The sequence below is a fragment of the Etheostoma spectabile genome, chromosome 5 (genome assembly GCF_008692095.1).
Source record: "Etheostoma spectabile isolate EspeVRDwgs_2016 chromosome 5, UIUC_Espe_1.0, whole genome shotgun sequence".
NCBI classification, from domain to species: domain Eukaryota; kingdom Metazoa; phylum Chordata; class Actinopteri; order Perciformes; family Percidae; genus Etheostoma; species Etheostoma spectabile.
In genome coordinates this window covers 27,785,250-27,805,717 of record NC_045737.1, presented here as the reverse complement: position 1 = coordinate 27,805,717, position 20,468 = coordinate 27,785,250, and the positions used below count along the sequence as shown (strand labels likewise).

General features: G+C 42.8%; 2 long non-coding RNA genes across 2 annotated transcripts in view; one reads left to right on the top strand and one right to left on the bottom strand.

Moving 5' to 3' along the window:
- Positions 1-14,733, bottom strand: part of LOC116690068 (uncharacterized) — a 25,029-nt gene extending 10,296 nt beyond the window's left edge. The window contains exon 1 of the long non-coding RNA XR_004332161.1: positions 14,723-14,733. This is a non-coding gene — a long non-coding RNA (uncharacterized LOC116690068). The remainder of the gene's footprint in view (positions 1-14,722) is intronic.
- LOC116690070 (uncharacterized) lies at positions 14,375-20,468 on the top strand. The gene is made up of 3 exons (XR_004332163.1): positions 14,375-14,461; positions 16,494-16,500; positions 20,457-20,468. It is a non-coding gene; the product is annotated as an uncharacterized LOC116690070 (long non-coding RNA).

Genomic DNA, 20,468 nt, shown 5'->3' with positions numbered 1-20,468 from the left:
CTCTTGCCAAGCTGCTGTACCAACATGCTTTAAATGCACGTCCATTGTGCCAGTGCCAAAACACTCCACCCCGAAGTCCCTTTAAAACGACTACCCCCCCGTAGCACTCACACCCATCGTAATGAAGTGCTTTGAGCGGCTGGTCCTGGCACACCTAAAGGACTCGCTACATCAACATTGGATCACACCAGTTCGCCTACCGTAGCAATAGGAGCACAGAGGATGCGGTTTCCATGGCACTGCACCTGTGCCACACATTGGACAATAAGAACCCTTTATGCACGAATAGTTTGGTGATTTCAGCTCAGCATTCAACACTGTCATCCCGGCTATTAATAGCCAAACTTGGAGACCTGGGCATCAAACCTCCACGTGCAATTGGATTTTGGACTTCTTACCAACACCCCGAATTTGATCAGGCTCCAATGCTCCACGTCCTCAAAACTCAACACTGGTGTACCCCCAGGGGCTGTGGCTGAGCCCGTTTCTCTACCCCTCTTCACCTGACTGCAAGCCTGGGGTACGAATCTAATTCCATCATCAAGTTTGGGACGACAAAACGGTGATTGGTCTCATCGCAACAACGATGAGACTGCCTACAGGGAAGAGATCCAGCACCTGGCCACATGGTGCCATGAAAAATAACCGCTCCTCAACCCCACAAAACCAAGGAGCTCAGCGTGGATTTCAGAAAGGAGCCAAGAGGCACGCAGGGACACCATCCACATCGATGGAATGGTTTGTTGAGGGGGTCCCCAGTTCAAGTTTCTGGGGTTTCCACATCTGGGCGGACATTTTCTGTTCAACCAAACCTCTGCCTGGTCAAAAAGGCTCCCCCAGCGCCTCTCTTCCTGAGGGAAAATGAGGAGAATCAGCTTTCCCCCACTATCCTGGTGAACTTCTATCGCTGTGCAATAGAAGGCATCTGACAAAACTGTGCAACAGTGTGGTATGGGAGTTTTGGTTGCAGAGCGCAAGGCACTGCAAGCGGGTGGTTGAAAAACCCCCCAGCGCATAAACCGGGATTTCCACTCCCCGCCATCGGCACATCCAGGGGGAACGCTGTCTGCACGAGCTCGCAGCACCCTTAAGGATCCTCTCACCCACCCCACAGACTGTTTTTCTCTCCTGCCCTCCGGCAGGCGTTTCAGGGTCCTCCGGACCAGGACCAGCAGACTAAAGAACAGTTTTTTCCCCAGAGCTGTCTCTTTATTGAAAATCTAATCCTCATTGATCCACTCCCTCATATACTGAAGACTCTCCTCTCCCTCCTCACACCTGCCCCATTTGTTATCTGCAATTTTAAAAGTTCATCTGCACTGCTGATGTTACTATAGTAACACTTTTTTACATCTGCATCTTTGCACTACTTACCTCTTTGCACTACTACATTCATTTGCACCGCGATGTTATTTATTACATCCAATTGTTTACTTTACATCCGCACTACCGTACTTTACTGTAATATGCAATTACTTTCCACGCACTTTAATTCGGATAGTTTCTGCCCAAACTTTACCTTATTTCATTAGTATATTGCGTTTGACTATCTGTAAAAAAAATTTGCAATTTATAAATCCCCCAAATTCCTAGCTGTAAATTTGCTCACAATACCTGTTATCTATATTTGTATTCATAGGACAAACCCTCTGTAAAACTCTGTTATAAAGTATTCTTTTCTATATTTATTTATTACATTCCATGTCTTGCACTTACGGAACCCATGTATATCTGCACTTTATGCTAAATTTCACTTCTGGTAGACCCAAACTGCATTTCGTTGCCTTTTACCTGTACATTGTAATGACAATAAAGTGAATCTAATCAATCTAATCTATCTAATCTACATGGACTCTGGACTCTGGACCCAGAGGTTAGACTGGGGTTGTCTGGACGGACACAAGTCCTAGACGTTCTGCATTTGGATTTCAAAACGTTAGAGCTGCCTTATTACTGTCAGAATAATGCAAAAAAATTTTGTCTTATACAATAGCTGATCTCTATGTGATAAAAACACTTTAAAAGGGGCGACACAAAACAGACCAAACCAGTGGTGATGAAGGCCAACTGTTACTTAACTTGTGTTCGGCCAAAAAGTTGCAAAGGAACACAATGCAAAGACTACAGCCAAACAGCCGTACAATTGCTCCCGCATCAGGGGAATAACTTCCATACCAGCAGGTGGCGATAGTCTATTCGTTGTTCCAAAAAGGAAACCGGAAGACCAACAGGACAAATTTAAGAGGATAGTTAGCCATATAGCACATTAACAACACAACCAAATGTTGAAAGAACATATTTTTAGCATATGTCCATATACAGCACACCTTGTTGTTTTACGGATAGGATTGCCTTGCTTCCCAATGTGGCTTGCAACCAGTTTCTCTTCACTGACCACTGACAAGCAAACTCCTATAACTGCAATGGCTGCAGCTCACTGGACGAACGCGTCATGTGGGGCAGCTTCTCCAAAGTCCCCGTGATGCTCCCAGAATGCATCGCACATCTGCTTCCATACAAATGAATGGCAAGCGGGCAAATTACGCTTACAATGGACACGCACAGCAAGTGCACTAGCCAACCACACAACACAAACAATTCTGAAACGTTTCTGCTAGAGATTTTCAGAGCTAGAAAATAATCTTACCCTTACTGACGGACCCGCGTTGACTGATGGCTAACAGTCTTTAGATGTGTGATCTCGCAGAAAACAACATTGCCAAGCACTCTAGCAAAGATTACCTCCAGGGCTGTAGGACGTTTTTCCATTGTCTCAGACACGTCTTAGACTCGTTGGCATTTGGACTTGGACTTGTCTCAGACTCGGCCATTGGACTCGCCAAACATTCTAGTTGGTCACAACCGAGTCCAGTACTAGGCCTTTAGACCCTTTGCAAACACGGGACCACGACCACGTGACGACACCATGATGGATGGCAGAATCACCGGAAGCACAAGCTAAACAGTACAGTAGACGAGTGGAAAGTTTCATTACTTTAAATCAGTTTAAAACAGTTTATGTGGTAAACGGGGTATCCCCATACACTGGTGCTGATCTCAAAGCTTTTAAAAGTCTGTTCTTTGTAGCTGGCTGGGTTACAGGTAAGCGATGCTACGCTAATGGCGGTTACCTCATAATGGCAAAGATAAGACATCAATCTAGAGTTTATTTTTTATTAACATGTATTCTTTACTTAAGTAAAGATTTATATAAAACATAGACTATGTTTTAAGAGGACATGGTTGTTCACTGGGGGTGCCATTGCAACTTTCTAATAGATGCCTGGACGCATCCCAGCTCTGGGAAGCGCACAGACTGGCACAAACACTGCCCACTGACCCCAGAAACAGAAGAGAAGGCTCACGGGAAGTGCGGCAATCCCAGATGCATGTTATCCCTCAGTAGCATTCATTCAGCTGTAAGAAAATGCTGCACATGTATCATTGTGGTTAGATTAGCAGCTTTGTGGTCGACCTCGTCGAAACTGAATAGTTTGCGGTACGTGTGTGTCTGTATGCATGGGTTCATACAACCTTCGACCACCCACAATACACCTCGCTGGATGTCTCTATCACTCCTTTTGCCAAAAGCAGCATGGAAACGCTAGTTTTATGAGTTTGTGGGCAGCAGAGGAGGAGAGGGGAAATGTAGATGATTTGTAGGGAGACCATAATGGAGACAGATGATCCTTCTCTGGGTCTGTCTGCTGTTGAATCAGCGCTGCCACCCAGTAGTGGAGTGTGTAGTCTCCGGCCTGGCTCCCTCTCCCTGTTATTTCTGTTCCTCTTATAGACCTCCACTGCAGTCCATTTTACATCCACCCAAGGATATTCTGAGCATGCTCCGTCTGCTTATAGGGCCTCAGTCATGAGGCAGACAAGACGCCAGACAGCACCACCACAACCCATTGAAAATAAATACATAAATACATAAATAAATAAAAAAGTGAGTACTAAGTATAATTTGGAGGCCCACTGCAAATCTGACCCCCTGTTTAAGATCTCTGCTTTAGAGGATTTTACATGATTGAAGGTCCCATGACATGGTGCTTTTTGGATGCTTTATGTAGACCTTAGTGGTCCCTAATACTGTATCTGAAGTCTCTTTTATATAGACCTTAGTGGTCCCTAATACTGTATCTGAAGTCTCTTTTATATAGACCTTAGTGGTCCCTAATACTGGATCTGAAGTCTCTTTATATAGACCTTAGTGGTCCCCTAATACTGTATCTGAAGTCTCTTTATATAGACCTTAGTGGTCCCCTAATACTGTACTAAAGCCTCTTTTATATAGACCTTAGTGGTCCCTAATACTGGATCTGAAGTCTCTTTTATATAGACCTTAGTGGTCCCCTAATACTGTATCTGAAGTCTCTTTATATAGATCTTAGTGGTCCCTAATACTGTATCTGAAGCTCTTTATTAGACCTTAGTGGTCCCTAATACTGAGATCTGAAGCTCTTGTTATTGTTGAGCCTAAGACCTTAGTGGTCCCTAATACTGTATCTGAAGTCTCTTTTATATAGACCTTAGTGGTCCCTAATACTGTATCTGAAGTCTCTTTTATATAGACTAGTGGTCCCTAATACTGTATCTGAGTCTCTTTCCCAGAATTCAGCCTTGGTCCAGAATTCCACCCCTAGAGCCAGTCCCACAATGAGCTTTCCTTAGTATGTGCCATTTCTGAGTCTGTAGCTTTTGAGGGGAGAGGGGGGGGCAAGGTGGAGGCTGGGTGTGTTGCCTTGACCAACTGCCACTTTGCTCGTTTGAAAGCCATTATGTCTCTCTCTCATGGGGGGGGGGGAAATTCTCTGGGCAGAGAAAGGGGAGGTAACCTTGCCCCTTATTACCTCATAAGGGACATGATTCCAGATCGGCCCATCTGAGCATTCATTTTCTAAAAGGCAGAGCAGGATACCCAGGACTCGGGTTACCCCTATCACCATTTCTAGCCACTGGGGGACCATAGGCAGGCTGGGGGAATGCATATTAATGTTAAAAAAAACTCTTAAATGCCATGGGACTTTCAAGGCTCAAAGTAGACAATGCCTCATTTCAAGGGGTCACAACCTAAAAAGGTTAGGAACCCCTGAATAACATCAAGTGAAACCGGGTAATGCAAAGGAAATTGGAATATGAACACACTTCTGCTGACACATCATATTTTAGAAGGCGGTAGCAGCTAATGTTCCTGCTGACCACAATTTGCTGCCTTTAATGACCAACACACTCATACTGTTTACCTCGGCTATCTCAGTGTAGCACACATTGTACCTTCATTCAATTACATTCTTTTTATGTGGCCCACCTGATTGGTTGAATAAACTCTGAATGCATCTGGATGTAAACAATATTCCAATTGCTTCCCTTAAAGAAAACTTTCTTTATACAGGATGTCCCCTTCCACAGGGACATCAGATACACATTTGCAGCCCTTAAACTGGTCATGTGTCTTGATGAGGGACACTTAAGTGGGACATGTTTAAGAAGTGGGACCACGTTGTTGAAAGCCTCCCTGTATTGTCCATTAATATGCTACTTTGTTCCATGTGCTAATTTGTGGGAGGCAGAGACTCAGCTGTTCTCTGTCGTTTGTCGTTGCTTTATTTTCTATTCTACTGTACGTGCACAACTTTAGAGCAAACGTTTCAGACAACACACTGGTAAGCATTGTACTATATAATCAACATGATACCCAAAAGGGCATTCCTTAGCGCCATTATGGGTACTTTAGAGACGCCGACAATGTCTATCAACCACACCCTCATACCCCATAATCACATAAAGAACGCCCTCACAGCTATTACAGCAATTAAAATGCATTTAAATTGTAAGATAATAGACACCATTATCTTATTTTTAAATAAGGAATGATGATGACAGGCATGTAGCTCCAATATGTCGATTAAACACATTGTCCATGTAACCACTATTCTCTTCAGTTTGGAGAGGAAGTGATCAGCAGTGTTTTTCACTTGAGTTGGTTGCATGTGGGTGTTTTAAAATAAAAAAGTACCATTACATAGCCTTTAATGCATTGCATTTAGGTTTTAACACTGCCAGCTGTGGACTTCTGGGAAGGGTCTGGGAGGCCCAGCTGTGGTCTTTGGCTGAAAGCTGCCATGTCCACCAGAAGCCCTGTTAGACTCTTCTCTACTTGATTTTAGTGAAGAGGGACAAACTACATATTGTGATCGTGTGATCATGACAAGGCCAACAACCACGGACACAAACACATAAAACTGACAACATTATAATTCTTACGAAAAGGTTTGTATAAATTAAATCAGTTTTATTTTGCCAATCATAAGGTAAATCCATTTAACATGTACAGTATAGTGGCTTAAAAGTGTTATAACCCCATACCTCCCAACTCTCCCGTGTGTCCTGGGTTTCTCCCGTTTTTTAACCCTATCTCCCGGACCACTCCCGGTTTGTTATTTCTCCACGGTGATTTTCATGGCCCAAACTACTTCATAAATCATCGGACCAATATGTTTGTCTAATGTTAGTTGCCAGACCTTGTATGAAACGCATCCTATTCACACAATCCACATACCAGATACAATTTTCAACCGTTTGTCACCTCAACCTGGCAACCTATAACCCAGTTGATCTCTGCGGAAAGTTCAGACCCGAAGGTGAGTCGATAGAGATGGGAGGTGAAGGCAGTGTTCCCACAAAGCAATCTAAATGTAGCTGTACATTTCCATACATCCATCTTACCTTAGAGTACACTTAACAGTACCCCCCTCCCTCATGCCCCTGCACAAATCTCTCGGATTTTGAAAAACAAATGTTGGCAGGTATGCTTAACCCTCTTGTTTTCCTTCGGTCAAATTTGACCATTTTTTTTTGTCAAAATTTAAAATAATGTGGATGGTTCCTTTTCAGCGCTCTTCACAAGTCGAATAAATTATGAGTTCACTACATTCAATGAATTTGGGTGTTCAATTCAATTGTATGGCATTTGAAAAAATGAAATTGATAAAAGAACGTTGAACAAAAGTGACAGAAAACATCAGGAAAAGTTACCTTGGCATAAAAAGGGACAAAAACATCGAAAAGAGTGACAGAAATGTCAGGACAAGTGAAAAAACAGCAGGAAAAGCAACAAGTTTGAAAAAAGAAAAATATCAAGTTGCTTGGTCGACGGGAAGACAACACAACGGTCGACTAATATAAAGACGCTCTATGTATATATATATATATATAAATATATATATATATATATATATATGTAGTTTAACCTCCACTACATGTCCACTTTGGAATACACAGAAAAGGGACATATTACAGCAAAGTTATACTACAGTATATATATATATATATATATATATATATATATATATATATATATATATATATATTACATATTACTTTATAAAAGTTAAATTTACTTAAGTAAAAGTATGTAAGTATCAGGAAGATGTACTTAAAGTATTACAAGTGAAGTACTCAATGCAAAAAAAATTCTCACATTTTAAAAGTTGGAAACGATCCAAGTGTTTTAATTGGCTAACCATTTCACCTAGACGTGTAGCCCTGTATACTGTTGGGTAGTTTAATTTATAACAAAACATTGTATTTCATAAGCTACATGTGTTTTGTGTGCAACAGTCTTAATTTAAGTACAATAAAAGCACAATATTTCTCTCTGAAATGTAGTGGACTAGATGTAGAAGGTGACATATGTCTACATAGTATGTGTACTGTATATTATTAGTTATTGGGAGACAGAGGTTATAAAGTTTGACTGGTGAGCTTTGGATTTTCACTTCTCATACATAATGATGGGAATCATTGGTTTTCTGTAGCCTGTTGTTTTCTATATTCTAAAAGATGAACACAGCAATCTGTGTTGACTTCAACTGAAAACTGAGAGTTTGAGTGAGGGAAGACAGAATGTGGACATAGCTGAGCAGTTCATCCGTGTGACTGACAATCGGACAGGCCAGCTGCTGTCCCACTGCAAGGAGGGAGGAGCAGGAGGAGGGGAGGAGAGCGGATGACAGGGATGTGTGTGTGTGTCGGTCTGTCTTTTTGAGCGTGATTTGAAGTCACTGTGTCGCCGTCATCTCTTTTGTGAGAGTCCCAAATTCTGCAGCGGGGTGGGTTGACAGGCTGTGAATGGCCGTCCCTGCTGTGCAGCGGCGGCCTGCTGCGTGGAGTCAAACCTTCAACAGCTCTTATTAGTGTCTCGCAGACATGAGGGGTCTCCGGCAGGAGCAATGGTGTGCATGTGTTTATTCCTCTACTTTTTCTTTCATCATTTTTACTCAAGCCTATTTGGATGTTTGGGGAACATCGTTTATCTCTACTGTGGAATAATTGAACTGGAGGAAGGACATCGGAGGTCTGTGAAAGAATGTGTGTGGTGTGTGTGGTGTGTGTGGTGTGTGTGTGTGTGTGTGTGTGTGTGTGTGTGTGTGCGTGTGTGTGTGTGTGTGTGTGTGTGTGTGTGTGCGTGTGTGTGTGTGTGGCAACATCAAATGCCTCCTTCACCCTGTCCTCCCTCTTCTCCTTTCAAGGCTGACAGTGATTAATGATCTTCAGCTGTCAGGTACATTACTCACAATGCTTCTCTTCTTCTTCTTCTTCTTCTTCTTCTCTTCTTCTTCTTCTTCTTCTTCTTCTTCTCTTAATACTTATTATTTTTACTTAGTTCTGTCGGACCTGGTGGGGAGGACAGCATGGACACCACTGGACAAAAAAGACAAGCAAAAACCCTGAATCGCAAAGATTGATAGACAGAAAGAAACCCTTATTCTCTTGTTCTCTCTCTCTTGTTCTCTCTTTCTCTCTCTCTCTTTCTCTCTCTCTCTCTCTCAGGAGGGGAGAATAACCAGAAAAGACCTTTCACAACTGACCCTCTGATGAAGGAATAATACCACTAATGAAAGGAAAGAAACTGGAATGTGAGCCAAAATATATTCACTGGTCTGTGTGTGTGTGTGTGTCTGTGTGTGGATGTGTGTTTTTATATGTGTGTACGAGTGCGAGCCATGAATGTGCCATGCGAAGGCGTTTGAAAGAGGCCAGACGTCGGGTGTCAGGCATTGCTCCCCCCCCTCCCACCACACCCGGCCCGATGATGGATGACTGGCGAATGAGAAGTTTCCTCTCCTGGACTGCCGACTGCAGCCGGCTGCCGTCAGAGGACCGGCCATCTGCTTTCCATTGCAGGGGCCGCGGGGGCCCGGGGGTTTTGGCTGCGCTGGCAGAGACAGGGTGGGCTGCAGAGAAATGAACAACCCTTTGAAACTGACAAATGAAACATAGCAAATAAGGTTTATTTTCAACTCAACTGGAATCGGGATTAATCAGCCTGGATCAATGTACTGTTGGAGCTCCTGTAATTGGGATAACTCCCAACTCTGGAACCCACCCACGGTTATTTCAGGTCTGAAGTCGGGCTGCACAATATAGGGTTTTTCAATTGCCATAGCAACCTGGCAAATCTGAAAATCTGACATATCATAAAAGACACTGTGCAATTTTTTGTGTTGGTTGAAAGAAAATATCAGTAGAAAACTGCACTTTAATTTGTAATTTTTCAGTGGTGGTTCTCATTGGCTATCTGCCAATCAGAGTCAAGCAGCTTAGCTCATTGAATATTAATGAGAAGAGGCAAAAATCAATCTGAGTCTTGACCTCAGGTCTGGCAATGCCAGACTAGCAGGGCCATGATGATCAGTTTGCATCTACAGTACGTGTTGTCAAAAGCAACAAGGGAGAGGCAGCTTCCCACTGATTCATCCAACCTCACACCAGCTTCATAGCGTTGCCATGTTGTGGAATGTCAGAGATTCACCAGTAGGGCTGGAGTGTACACATTCTCACAGACGATTTTAATCAGGAGTCCGTCCCGTGTCGAGCCAAGCCACCGCTTGTATGTCAGTTCTGGTTTATGAACCCAGGCGGTATTCACTCTGCAGGAGATGAGAAAGATCACTGGCAGAACAGAGGAGGGAAATCATAACACAGAATGGGAAAAGAAAGAGAGAGAGGGGCAGAGAGGACAATAATCCCTCAGCATTGCTCTCCACCATCCAGTATTTGAACATTCCTAACTTTCTTTTCATGCAGACCCACGGAACACACTGACATACAGATGCAGTGCAATCAATACACTGCATCATGAAGTCAAACAAGATGAACAGATGGCCACCATTACATCACATGTTTTACACATCATTTTTTATTTTGTTTTTTCATTGTGTTAACATGTTACACGTTTTACATACTGTGTGTGTGCCAATTTTTTTTTTTTTTCTCCTATATACCACAAAGCTGTCAACATTTGTTCAGAAACAAGGCGACAGTACTGGCATCCGTCCGCTCTTCATTACCTGCCACCCCCCCGTCACACGGGCAACATTTCCTCCACTATGTATGCTGCCATAAGCCCATTTCTCTCTGCTTTGTCTGCCGGCTGCTGAAAATCAAGTCTGGGCTGCTTGGCTGGTGTCGGCATCATGCTGGTTTTCAGCATCGCCACTCAGGTCTGGGGGGGGACTTCAGCAACTAGCTTAGATTGGATGTTGTGTTTGTGGTGTTTGCGGCCTGGGCATAATTCACAATTTATAATCAAGTTTTGTCCTTTCACGCAACTAATTTGTTGGCAGAGCTCTACCATATTTGTTATGTCTACTCAGAAAAGAGTGTTATGGTGGTACGCACAAAAAACGGACGTTTGATTTGTTATTCTCTTCTCCCACTATGCAGAAATTATGCAGTAATTATTTAAGTAGCTGTACTGTGTTTACTGGGTTATCAGCAGGAAATGTGTAACATTGCTGCATTTCTGCCAAATGTAATCTGATTAGAGTAACGTCCAACGCTTGCTAGGATGCATCAAGAGTGTGTGCATTCAAGCCAAAGGGAGATAATGAAATATTACATTTTTTTTTTTATTGATTTGCCTTTACAATGAGACCTTATTAGCCCCAGTGGAATGTGTGCAGTTGATATATTCATGTAAACCAATCAGAAGAAAGGAAGGGCACACCGACATTTTGCTGAGTCATAGCCATGGTTTTGTAATGTCATGGGAAAAACGTTACCAGGTTTCTCTGTTATCCCCATCCCACTCCTTTCATCCTCCACTCCCACACACATCCTCTCCTCTCTCTCTTCTGCCTCTTTGTTCTGCTGTTTGTCTCTGTCACTGTATTCTCCCATGCCCTCTTCTTCATTTTTGAAGGAGAGTGGGCTTTCCACTTCCTCTCTGCTTCTGTTCTTTATTTAGACTGAAGAAATGGCTGGGAGCACGTTGCTGTGATTCATGCCCAGGCAGCGAGGGTAGCAGTTGAGTGGTGATAATACCTCCACCAGGCTGTTCTCATGAACCATTGCGACATGTAGCTATGAAAAGCAAAGCAAAAATTAATAACTTTTATTCATATGTGTTCCTCGTATTTATTGCACCAAAGCTACTGCTGCTGTAAAAGACTGCTGCGGTCCACGTATGGAGAAGGTTGAAGTGGATGGTTGGGTCATAAACACAGGGCCTTCAAGCGGGGGAGTGGAGTTTGTGTCCCGAGGAAAACATAAGACTTTCATCCATGGAGTGCGTGTTCGTGTCCCGGTTACCACTCGAGTGCTACTTGAGGAAATCTGTTTTTAAAATCCAAACCACTTTCTTTTTTCTAATCTTAATCTTTGATTTCAACATGTACCTCTGTTGCCTGTAATTGTGGACGTCTGTCAGTAGAGAGAAATGGCATGTTTATTTTTTTACTAACTCGGGTAAAGGTGACTCAACTCGACTCTTCTTTGGTGACTCGGACTTGGACCCGAATACTGGGGACTAGAGACTTGACTATTTCATGATCAGGATACTATCCATAAGATCATCTCTCACTGCAAATCAAACCAGTTATTAAGCTAACTGAAATAAAACTATGCCAATCGTTATGTATGGTGAAGGGTATGTGATGATGTGGGGGGGGGGGTATTTTAATTCCAAAGGCCAAGGGAACTTTATCAGGATGCATATTATCCTGATCCATGAAATAACTGGCCTTTAATAATAAAAATGTGCCTGCCTCCATGGGAAATTAACAAATGGGTGTATACTTATGCCCCCTGTGTTTTAAGGAAGAACATTTATGTATTTACAATACATTATTCATTCACAAAGAAAATTTGTGTCCTTAAAGGTTGGATTTTCCTACATTTTTTGAATTAAGGCATTGAGATCAATTTCCAAAAGGGGATTTTTTATTCCTCTTTTTAATCAACTTTAGCATGGGGGTGTAAACTTTCTCAAAGCCCCCTTATGTATAAACGCATTATGTTGTGTTGAATTCTTAACAGCAGATATTTTTTGTTTGTCCAAGAAAAATTTTATTCAGGAAAATGGAATCTATTTTATCTTAAAGGCCACTAAACTTTGTCATGTGACCAGTCATCATGTTACCATCGTTATTTTGTGGGATGTTGTAGGAACTTTTTCACATGATATTTTACAAACCCTGGTAATGACAATAAGTTGCTTAGGTTGATCCTTCATAATAACAAATAAAATAAGATAGATGAAAATGAATCTGAGTTTACTCCTTTAAACATCCTTGATCTGAAAGAAATCGTTGTAAACTTTCAGAATATTAACCCATTCTCCACCATATCTTCCTACTCTCGTGACTGCTGCCAAACGTCTTTCTATCACACTGCTGCTGGCCAATAAGCATTGACAATTGAAGTCTTAGCGATGTGTGGGTCGTGGTATGTGTGTGTAGGTGTGTATATGGGTCACTGACTGATGAGGGAAGGGTTTTCATGCAGTCATTAGTCACCCGCCAGTTTAATGACCTCTCTCTCTCCCTGTGTCTTCAACTTTGTGCTCTCCATCACTACTGTCTTTTTACCACTGACACCTGTCTTCACTGGTGTGTGTGTGTGTGTGTGTGTGTGTGTGTGTGTGTGGTGTGTGTGTGTGTGTGTGTGTGTGTGTGTGTGTGTGCGCGTGTGTGTGTGTGTGCGTGTGTTGTCTCAGGGCCTGTGTGTGTTCGTTTTTATCTGTGTGTTTTCACACACTTCTAGTCGAACAGGCACTCAGCCGCACGCCGATGGATCGGGGTCCGGAGCGACAGGGAAAGACGTGGGAGTTGCCATTGATAAGGCGGTAAATAAAGTGATTGGCAGGATCAATGGAGACCCCCAAAGGAACAAGGAGCATTTCTGCCTGCTGGTCTGTCTTTTCGTCTCTGTCTGTTGGTGTGGGGTAGCAGAGGGGTTGGGAGTTATGGGAGAAAGAGACAGAGTGCATGCACAAGCAGAATGTAATACATAATAGAGCTGGCCACAGCCTGTGTTGCTGCTCTCCGCCTCATCCATCCATCCATATGACAGGACAATGGAACAGCATGGCACAGTACCGAGCACTGGCTCCCATTGTGAGGACAGTCAAAGCCCTGGGACACCATTCATGTACTGGAGTAGATCATTCAACACCTCAGACCTCACTTTCTTTTTTACAGTCAAGCTTTTATAGAATTTATTCCAACAATGTTCGGATTTCTCTGTATTGTTCATTTGTTTTTTAGTTTTTTAAATGTACAGTACATCATGTGAATTGGTTGACGAATGTTTTAAAATTGCTCATGTATAATAGGGGTCTGCAACCTTTTTAAATATAGAGTGCTATTTTAAAATTGTTCTTGTTAATCAGTGTGCCATATACTGACGCCTTTCAGGCAGTATTCATTTCTTCCATTGCGTTGCATTCTGTGAAGAAGGCAACTACTAGCCAATCAGCGGCAGAGTAGGGCGGAATGCAGAATACTGCTGGGAAAGACTTAAACCATTGTAAATAATTGGCTGTGCTCCTCATTTGCAGATTGGAACATTTCCAAAAAACTCTTGTGCCCACTTTTTGCTATTTTGCCATCGGTTGAGCTACCGCGTGCCAATGGATGTATTATATTAACTGGATTTAGAAATCATAAAATGGTGCCATATATATATATATATATATATATATATATGTATACAGTACAGAACAACACTAATGACACCAACCCTCCATAGGTTTGGTTCTACAAAAGACTATTGATACACTTATCACTTATCAAATGTAATTGGTGCTAACCTATATTTATGTATCACTGCATATAAATAATATTCCATCTTTGGGGATAAAGGTGGAGTTCAATATTTATGAAAATATTTTCCACAGTTAGGATGGCCAGAGGGTGGGGTTGAGGCTTAATATTATGGCCCCCACCTAAAACCGCCTCTGCCACCTTTTCGGTTCAGTGGAGTTGTTTGTCTGGCGCACACGCCAATAATGTTTCTAAACTTACAGGTTTACTTCAGTGATTTGCGGCCCACTGAATATGGATATATAATGTATGCCTGCAAGTTCCCACTCGGCCCAGAGGCTTTACATTGTGGTGATGTCACAGGTTGTTAAATTGCTTTTCTCGGCTTGAGGAAAGTTTCATAATTATAAAAAGTACATGGAGGAAAACTTCGGAACCAACCTGGTTTGCAGTTTGAGGTGAACTGGCAGCAGTTGTTTTGGAGAAAACCTTTTATGGGTTGCAGTTTTTTTTGTTGCAATAGGGCGGGTGGCCACTGGAGTAAATTGGCAGAAAGGCTGAGCGCTGTTCCTGGGGGGCTGATGTATATCAGGTCAAATTCAACATCTCCAACTACAGAGTTAAATCAATACTCCATTCTCAGACCAGCCCTGTCTTCCCAACATTACTTGAACGTTATATAAATACATCTTGGAAATGTAATCTTCCAATGAAACATGTTTATTGGCAACATTCTTTTCCAATGAAAGGAGTTACCTTATGCTACCAGTCGAACATGCATTTTTGTACATATTGAAATTCTTAACTTCAGTCCAGTGATAACAAGAGATAGACTCGGGCTTGTCCTTTAGCTCAGCTTTCTTTACCTATTTACTAAATCCAATACCCCCACACTTCTTACAGATAAAACACCAATAATCCAGTTTCAACAAAAGTTGTCCTTTAGTCTAGAAGACTCTCTTGTAACATTCCTGCAGCTTGTCTCCAGTTTCACCTTAAGGACCAGCTACTTTATGAATATGTATTGCATGTATACATAAAGGATTATGATCTCTCCTTCAGTTCCTCTCTACCTCCTTCCCTTCCTCACTCTCTCTCGCTCCTCTCAGCTGTTCAAATATTGTCTTTCTATTCAAACTGAGCTTGGGGAAATATTTACCCTGGGCTACTGAGGCAGGGTGGATGGGCATCTCAGCTTGTCAAATTAGTTGCCGCTCGCTGCCTGCTAATGTCTCTGTAATTGGAAAGGCTGGCAGTGCTGCTGGTCTCAGGGTTGGACTGCTAGGTCACAACCACTGAGGTCACCTTACAGGCTACATGAGGAAGCATAGGCATATGATCATCATCATTTTTTCCACTTTGTTCAATGTTTAAAGATTACTCTTTTTTGGGCACTGTCAACCTTTATTTTTACCGGAAAGCTGAAGATATGAAAGGGGAGAATTCCAAGCAGCAAAGGACCGCAGGTCGGAGTCGAACACGGGCCCGCTGCATCGGGGAGTAAACCTCTGTATATGGGCGCCAGGCGGGCAGCCTCAATATCGATATTTATCACGATATATAATTTGATAATGCTGCCAGTTTGAAGAGTATCCTGATAATAAGGGAAGGCTGAAGATGGTTCATTAAACTTTAGAATATAGTCTATTAACATAAAAAATTTAAATAACAATGTAACACTGAACTGTGCAAACATGGCTTGGTTAGAATATATCTTGTGATAATAGAATAGATTGAATAACATCTAAATGTAAATATTTAACTTTGTTTAAGTTAGCTTTATCTGCCTTAACAGAAAAGTAAAAGTCAATTATGTAAATGCAAATAATGGAAATGAAACTAAAAGCTGTGACTGCTTTCACATTTTTTTATATGGTGCAATGGTCGCAAAAGACAACACAATCGATTGTTGATCATCAGCCCCGCTAGTGCTGCTAACAACCAGCAGCTAGCGCAGCTAACTACCACCACTAGGACAATGGACCAAACTTTCTGTCACTCGCCGATGTGAGTCGAGTGCAGATCTGAGTCGAGCATGCTCAGATTTAAACGGTTTACGGGATACTGTGTCATACTGAAATTTATAAAATCCATGAAGTCTCATCACAAACAATAACAGAAGATCTTTGTTATGTTTGATTGCTAGCTTGTAGCTAAGCTAGCAGTCATTTTTAGCAGGTTTTCTATTTGTGTGGTTTGATGCTAACTTGTAGCAGTGAACCTTGGTTAAGTAGGTCCATTTTTACTGGGTTGACATTACAGAAGTCTCTCGTTAGCATCTCGGAGGCTACTTCAGACGCTACAGAAGACTCTCGTTAGCATCTCGGAGGCTACTTCAGACGCTACAGAAGACTCTCGTTATCTCGGAGGCTACTTCAGACGTTACAGAAGTCTCTCGTTAGCATCTCGGAGGCTACTTCAGACGTTACAGAAGTCTCTCGTTAGCATCAACGTCTGAAGTAGCCTCCAAGATGCTAACAAGAGACACCTTTTTAGCATCTCGGATGCTACTTCAGACATTAGAGAAGTCTCTCGTTAAGCAATTACACATGAATGAGCACGTATTTGTGAAAGAACAAAAAGGGTTTTGCTTAGAATCAACTCAAAAAAGAGCTTTAATGCTTTACTGGAGTTATAGACATTTTTGAACTTCCTTCGTGATACAGTTTTGGTGAGCTACGCTGTGTACATGTGTCTTCAGGGAACCGCTTTTGTGCAGTATGTGTAAATTGTTTGATATTGAAACACCGAATATTTGAGTCTATTAATTGTGTTTTTTCATTTTTCTGATTTAAAAATAGAGACAGATTCAATTAGACTTTTATTATGTCACGTGTCTGTCAATCCATAATTCATACCAACTGTGTCTCAAACAAAAACATATGAGGTGTACAAGTACACCCATGTCATGAATAATTCAAAAGCCCCATTTGGAATATAGAGTAAACAGGACCCAGAGGAAATAAAGCACAAGCGGGTGTTTACTCTATTGAAAACAGCTGAAAGAGAGCAGGCAGGAATACAGTGATGGAAGTAGTTAGTAGCGGAGAGGAAAAGCTAATGGAGAGCCACATTTCCTACTAAAAAGGATACTGGTGCAGACGAGGAGATGGGCTCGAGAATGAGAAGAGAGGGGTGAAGAAGGAAGGGGAGAAAAGCAACCGCGGTGCGGATATTGATCTTCTGCCAGAGAGATTGATAGAGCAATAAGCAGCTGCAGAGAGGAGAGATGAGAAGTGGAGTAGAGGAGGAGGACGGCAAGGTGAGAGAGAGGATCGCAGGGTGTGAGATGAATGGATGGCAGGGAGGGTGCAGAGAGAAGGATAGTGAAGAAAAGATAGAAGAGGACGAGGAGGAGGGGGAGCTGAGAACGTGATAGACAGTGGATGAGAAAAATGGAGAGAGGGAACGGCGGGGTTGATGTTGATGAAGTAGCCAGCAAGTGACATCATTTGAGAGGTGAAAGATCAGGTGTCTCTTCCTTAATTAGGTCAAGGACGGCAGAGCAACGGGGTGATGGATGAATTAGAGGAGAGGGGGGAGGAAGCGATGTAGACAGAAAAAGAGAGCAGGAGAGATGATTGGATTTCATGTGTGAAAGGGAATTGTGTAGCCGAGACACTAAAGGTGACCGCCAGCCGCCTAATGGCACTATACATATTCTTTAATGAAGTCATGGTGCAGTCACATCTAACTACAGCTCCGGCGCGCTGAGTGAAGGTGTCAGGGAGTGTGTGTCTGATGTGCGCGGCCAGCCCCCAGTCTCATGGCAGCTCTTAAGATGCTCACGTTATTTTATCTATTGATTTGTGTACAGGTCATGTTAATGTTGTTATTTTCGTGTGTTGATTACAAATTTTGAAGTAATGTATTTCAATGGGAAGTCTATTCTGTGATTGCAGAACAATTACGGAAGTAGTATTGAAAGTCTGCGCAGGGAGGCTGGTTGGGGGGGCTGGACGGGTCAAACAACACAGGACTTTCATCCCGGAGACTGGGGATTGTGTACCGTGTGTTGCAGTTCCTTTCTGCGTTATTCTCTTCCTAACCACAACCATCACGTTGTTGTGGCGGATTGTGTCCCTGCGCCCGGGGATTGTGTCCCACGTGTGGCGTTTAATTTCCCCGTTGTTGCGTCCCCCAGTGTCATGGCAGTTCGTGAAATGTTTGCGTTTGAAAATTGCGACCTGTACACGAATCAATAAATCAAAATAACAACCTTTCACGAACTGACGTGAGACCGGGTTGTGTGCTCAGAGAGTGTGACATGTGACCATTCATCTGCAGCCCTCAGGTGTGTGTATGTGTGTGTGTGTGTGTGTGTGTGTTTGTGTGTGTGTGTGTGTGCGCATGAGTGATATATGGGCGTGTGGCACGGACAGTGGAGTACCAGCATGACCATCACTCAGGTCCAAGGCCTAATGGACAGTCCTGGCAGACAGCTGGCTGATAGATGGCCTGAGCACAACACACACACACACACACACACACACACACACACACAGTCATCAGATAACAGTTCTAATGCCTGACCTCACTCACTACATGTCCTTCAGGAGTGACAGAGAGAGAGAAGGGGAAGGAGAAAGAAAAAGTTAAAAAAAACACACGTGTGTATGTTTGTGTGTGTGTTGTGTGGTGTGTGTGTGTGTGTCTGCATTTGTGCATTGTTCACTGTGAATCGTTGGCATGTCTACATGTCTGCCGATATGATCTCAATTTCCCTCTTAGTCCCTTCTCCCCAGTTTGTCAGGAGCCATTAACATCACCAGTGATCCTAACCTCCTGGACACACACACACACACACACACACACACACACACACACACACACTAAACTTTGTGCTCACAATTGCACTAATTCCCGTTCTCATGCACAAGTATGATCAAAAGTGACGCAGTGAAGCCACATGTGTTTTACGTGGCCTGCCTTCACTCTTCATTAGCTTCTATTTGAATGAGACGCTCTGAGACATTAAAGCTATAGTGAGTAGTTTATGTCACCTCCATGAGGAATTCTAATAAATGAAAAACTGTCGGTGCGTCCACATGATATAAGCCTTCCGTGATCTTGCACGCACCCCTACCTCTCCCCCACGCAGTTGCTAGTAGCCAAGGAGGACATGGAGGATTAAAAATGTAATGTTACATGCTAATAAAGTATTTAAAGCCCCCCAGGTGCCAGTGCAGGGGGCAACAGGGTGGGGTGAGGACTCTGGGGGCCCAGGGAGGAGGAGAAGATGGTAGGAATCAGTTTGATATATTTTACTAATTTGTAAATTACATTTTTCTTTTTCTACATCTGGAGAAAAACATCTTCACTTTTTGGGAATTGCAGATGATTGCCGCTTCAATTCTGTAAACAGCAAGATGAAATACTGCAGCTAGGCAGACACAAATATGTAGAATTACAAATACAGTGCATCATGGGAGCCGGCTCGGGTCGATGTCCAATCTCTCTGATGTATCTAACCATGACTAAAGTAATACTAGCTTTTAGTGAGTCAGATTTCGATAACATTGAAGTAACGATTTATGGTTGGATATCTCTTCCTACTTGTTTTGAAGCCAGGGATTTCACATTACTACTTTACTGAATAACCAGAAGCAACATCTGCATGAAACCTGTGCAGGTCTGAGGAGTCAATACAGTCTTAGTTGGGATCAACAGAAGCACATGGCCATGAGAATTGCCTAACGACATCCGGCTCATGAGTTCCTCCATGCCCACTCTCTCTGGGTTGTCGTTCTCAAACTCTGTTTGCTTTGGTTAACAACGAGCTAGCAATCATGCAACAAGGCAGGCCTAATCGGTTCTATTGGTGAGTGGTTGTAAAGACTTACATAGAATTTGTTAAAGGTCCCATGGCATGAAATATTCATTAACTATTAATAAATTACATTAATATGCGCTCCCCCAGCCTGCTTATGGTCCTCCAGTGGCTAGAAATGGTGATAGGTGTAAACCGAGCCCTGGGTATCCTGCTCTGCCTTTGAGAAAATGAAAGCTCAGACAGGCTGATCCGGAACATTCCCCCTTATGAGGTCATAAGGGGCAATGTTACCTCCCCTTTTTTCTGCTTTGCCCGCCCAGAGAATTTGGCCCCTCCATGATAGAGAGACATCATGGCTTTCAAACGAGCAAAAGGCCAGTTGGTCAAGGCCACACCCCCAGCCTCCACCTTGCCCCCCCCCCCGCCTTCTCCTCATCAAAGCTACAGACTCAGAAATGGCACATACGAAGGAAAGCTCACTGTGGGACTGTCTCTAGTGGCTGGAATTTGGCCCCATATAAAAAAAACATCATGTCATGGAACCTTTAACGGTATGTACTATCTAACAGGGATGTGCTAACATGTTTGCCCACTGGTTATGGAAATTATTATTTATTTTCCAAGCATGTCTGGAGTGCACTAGCAAG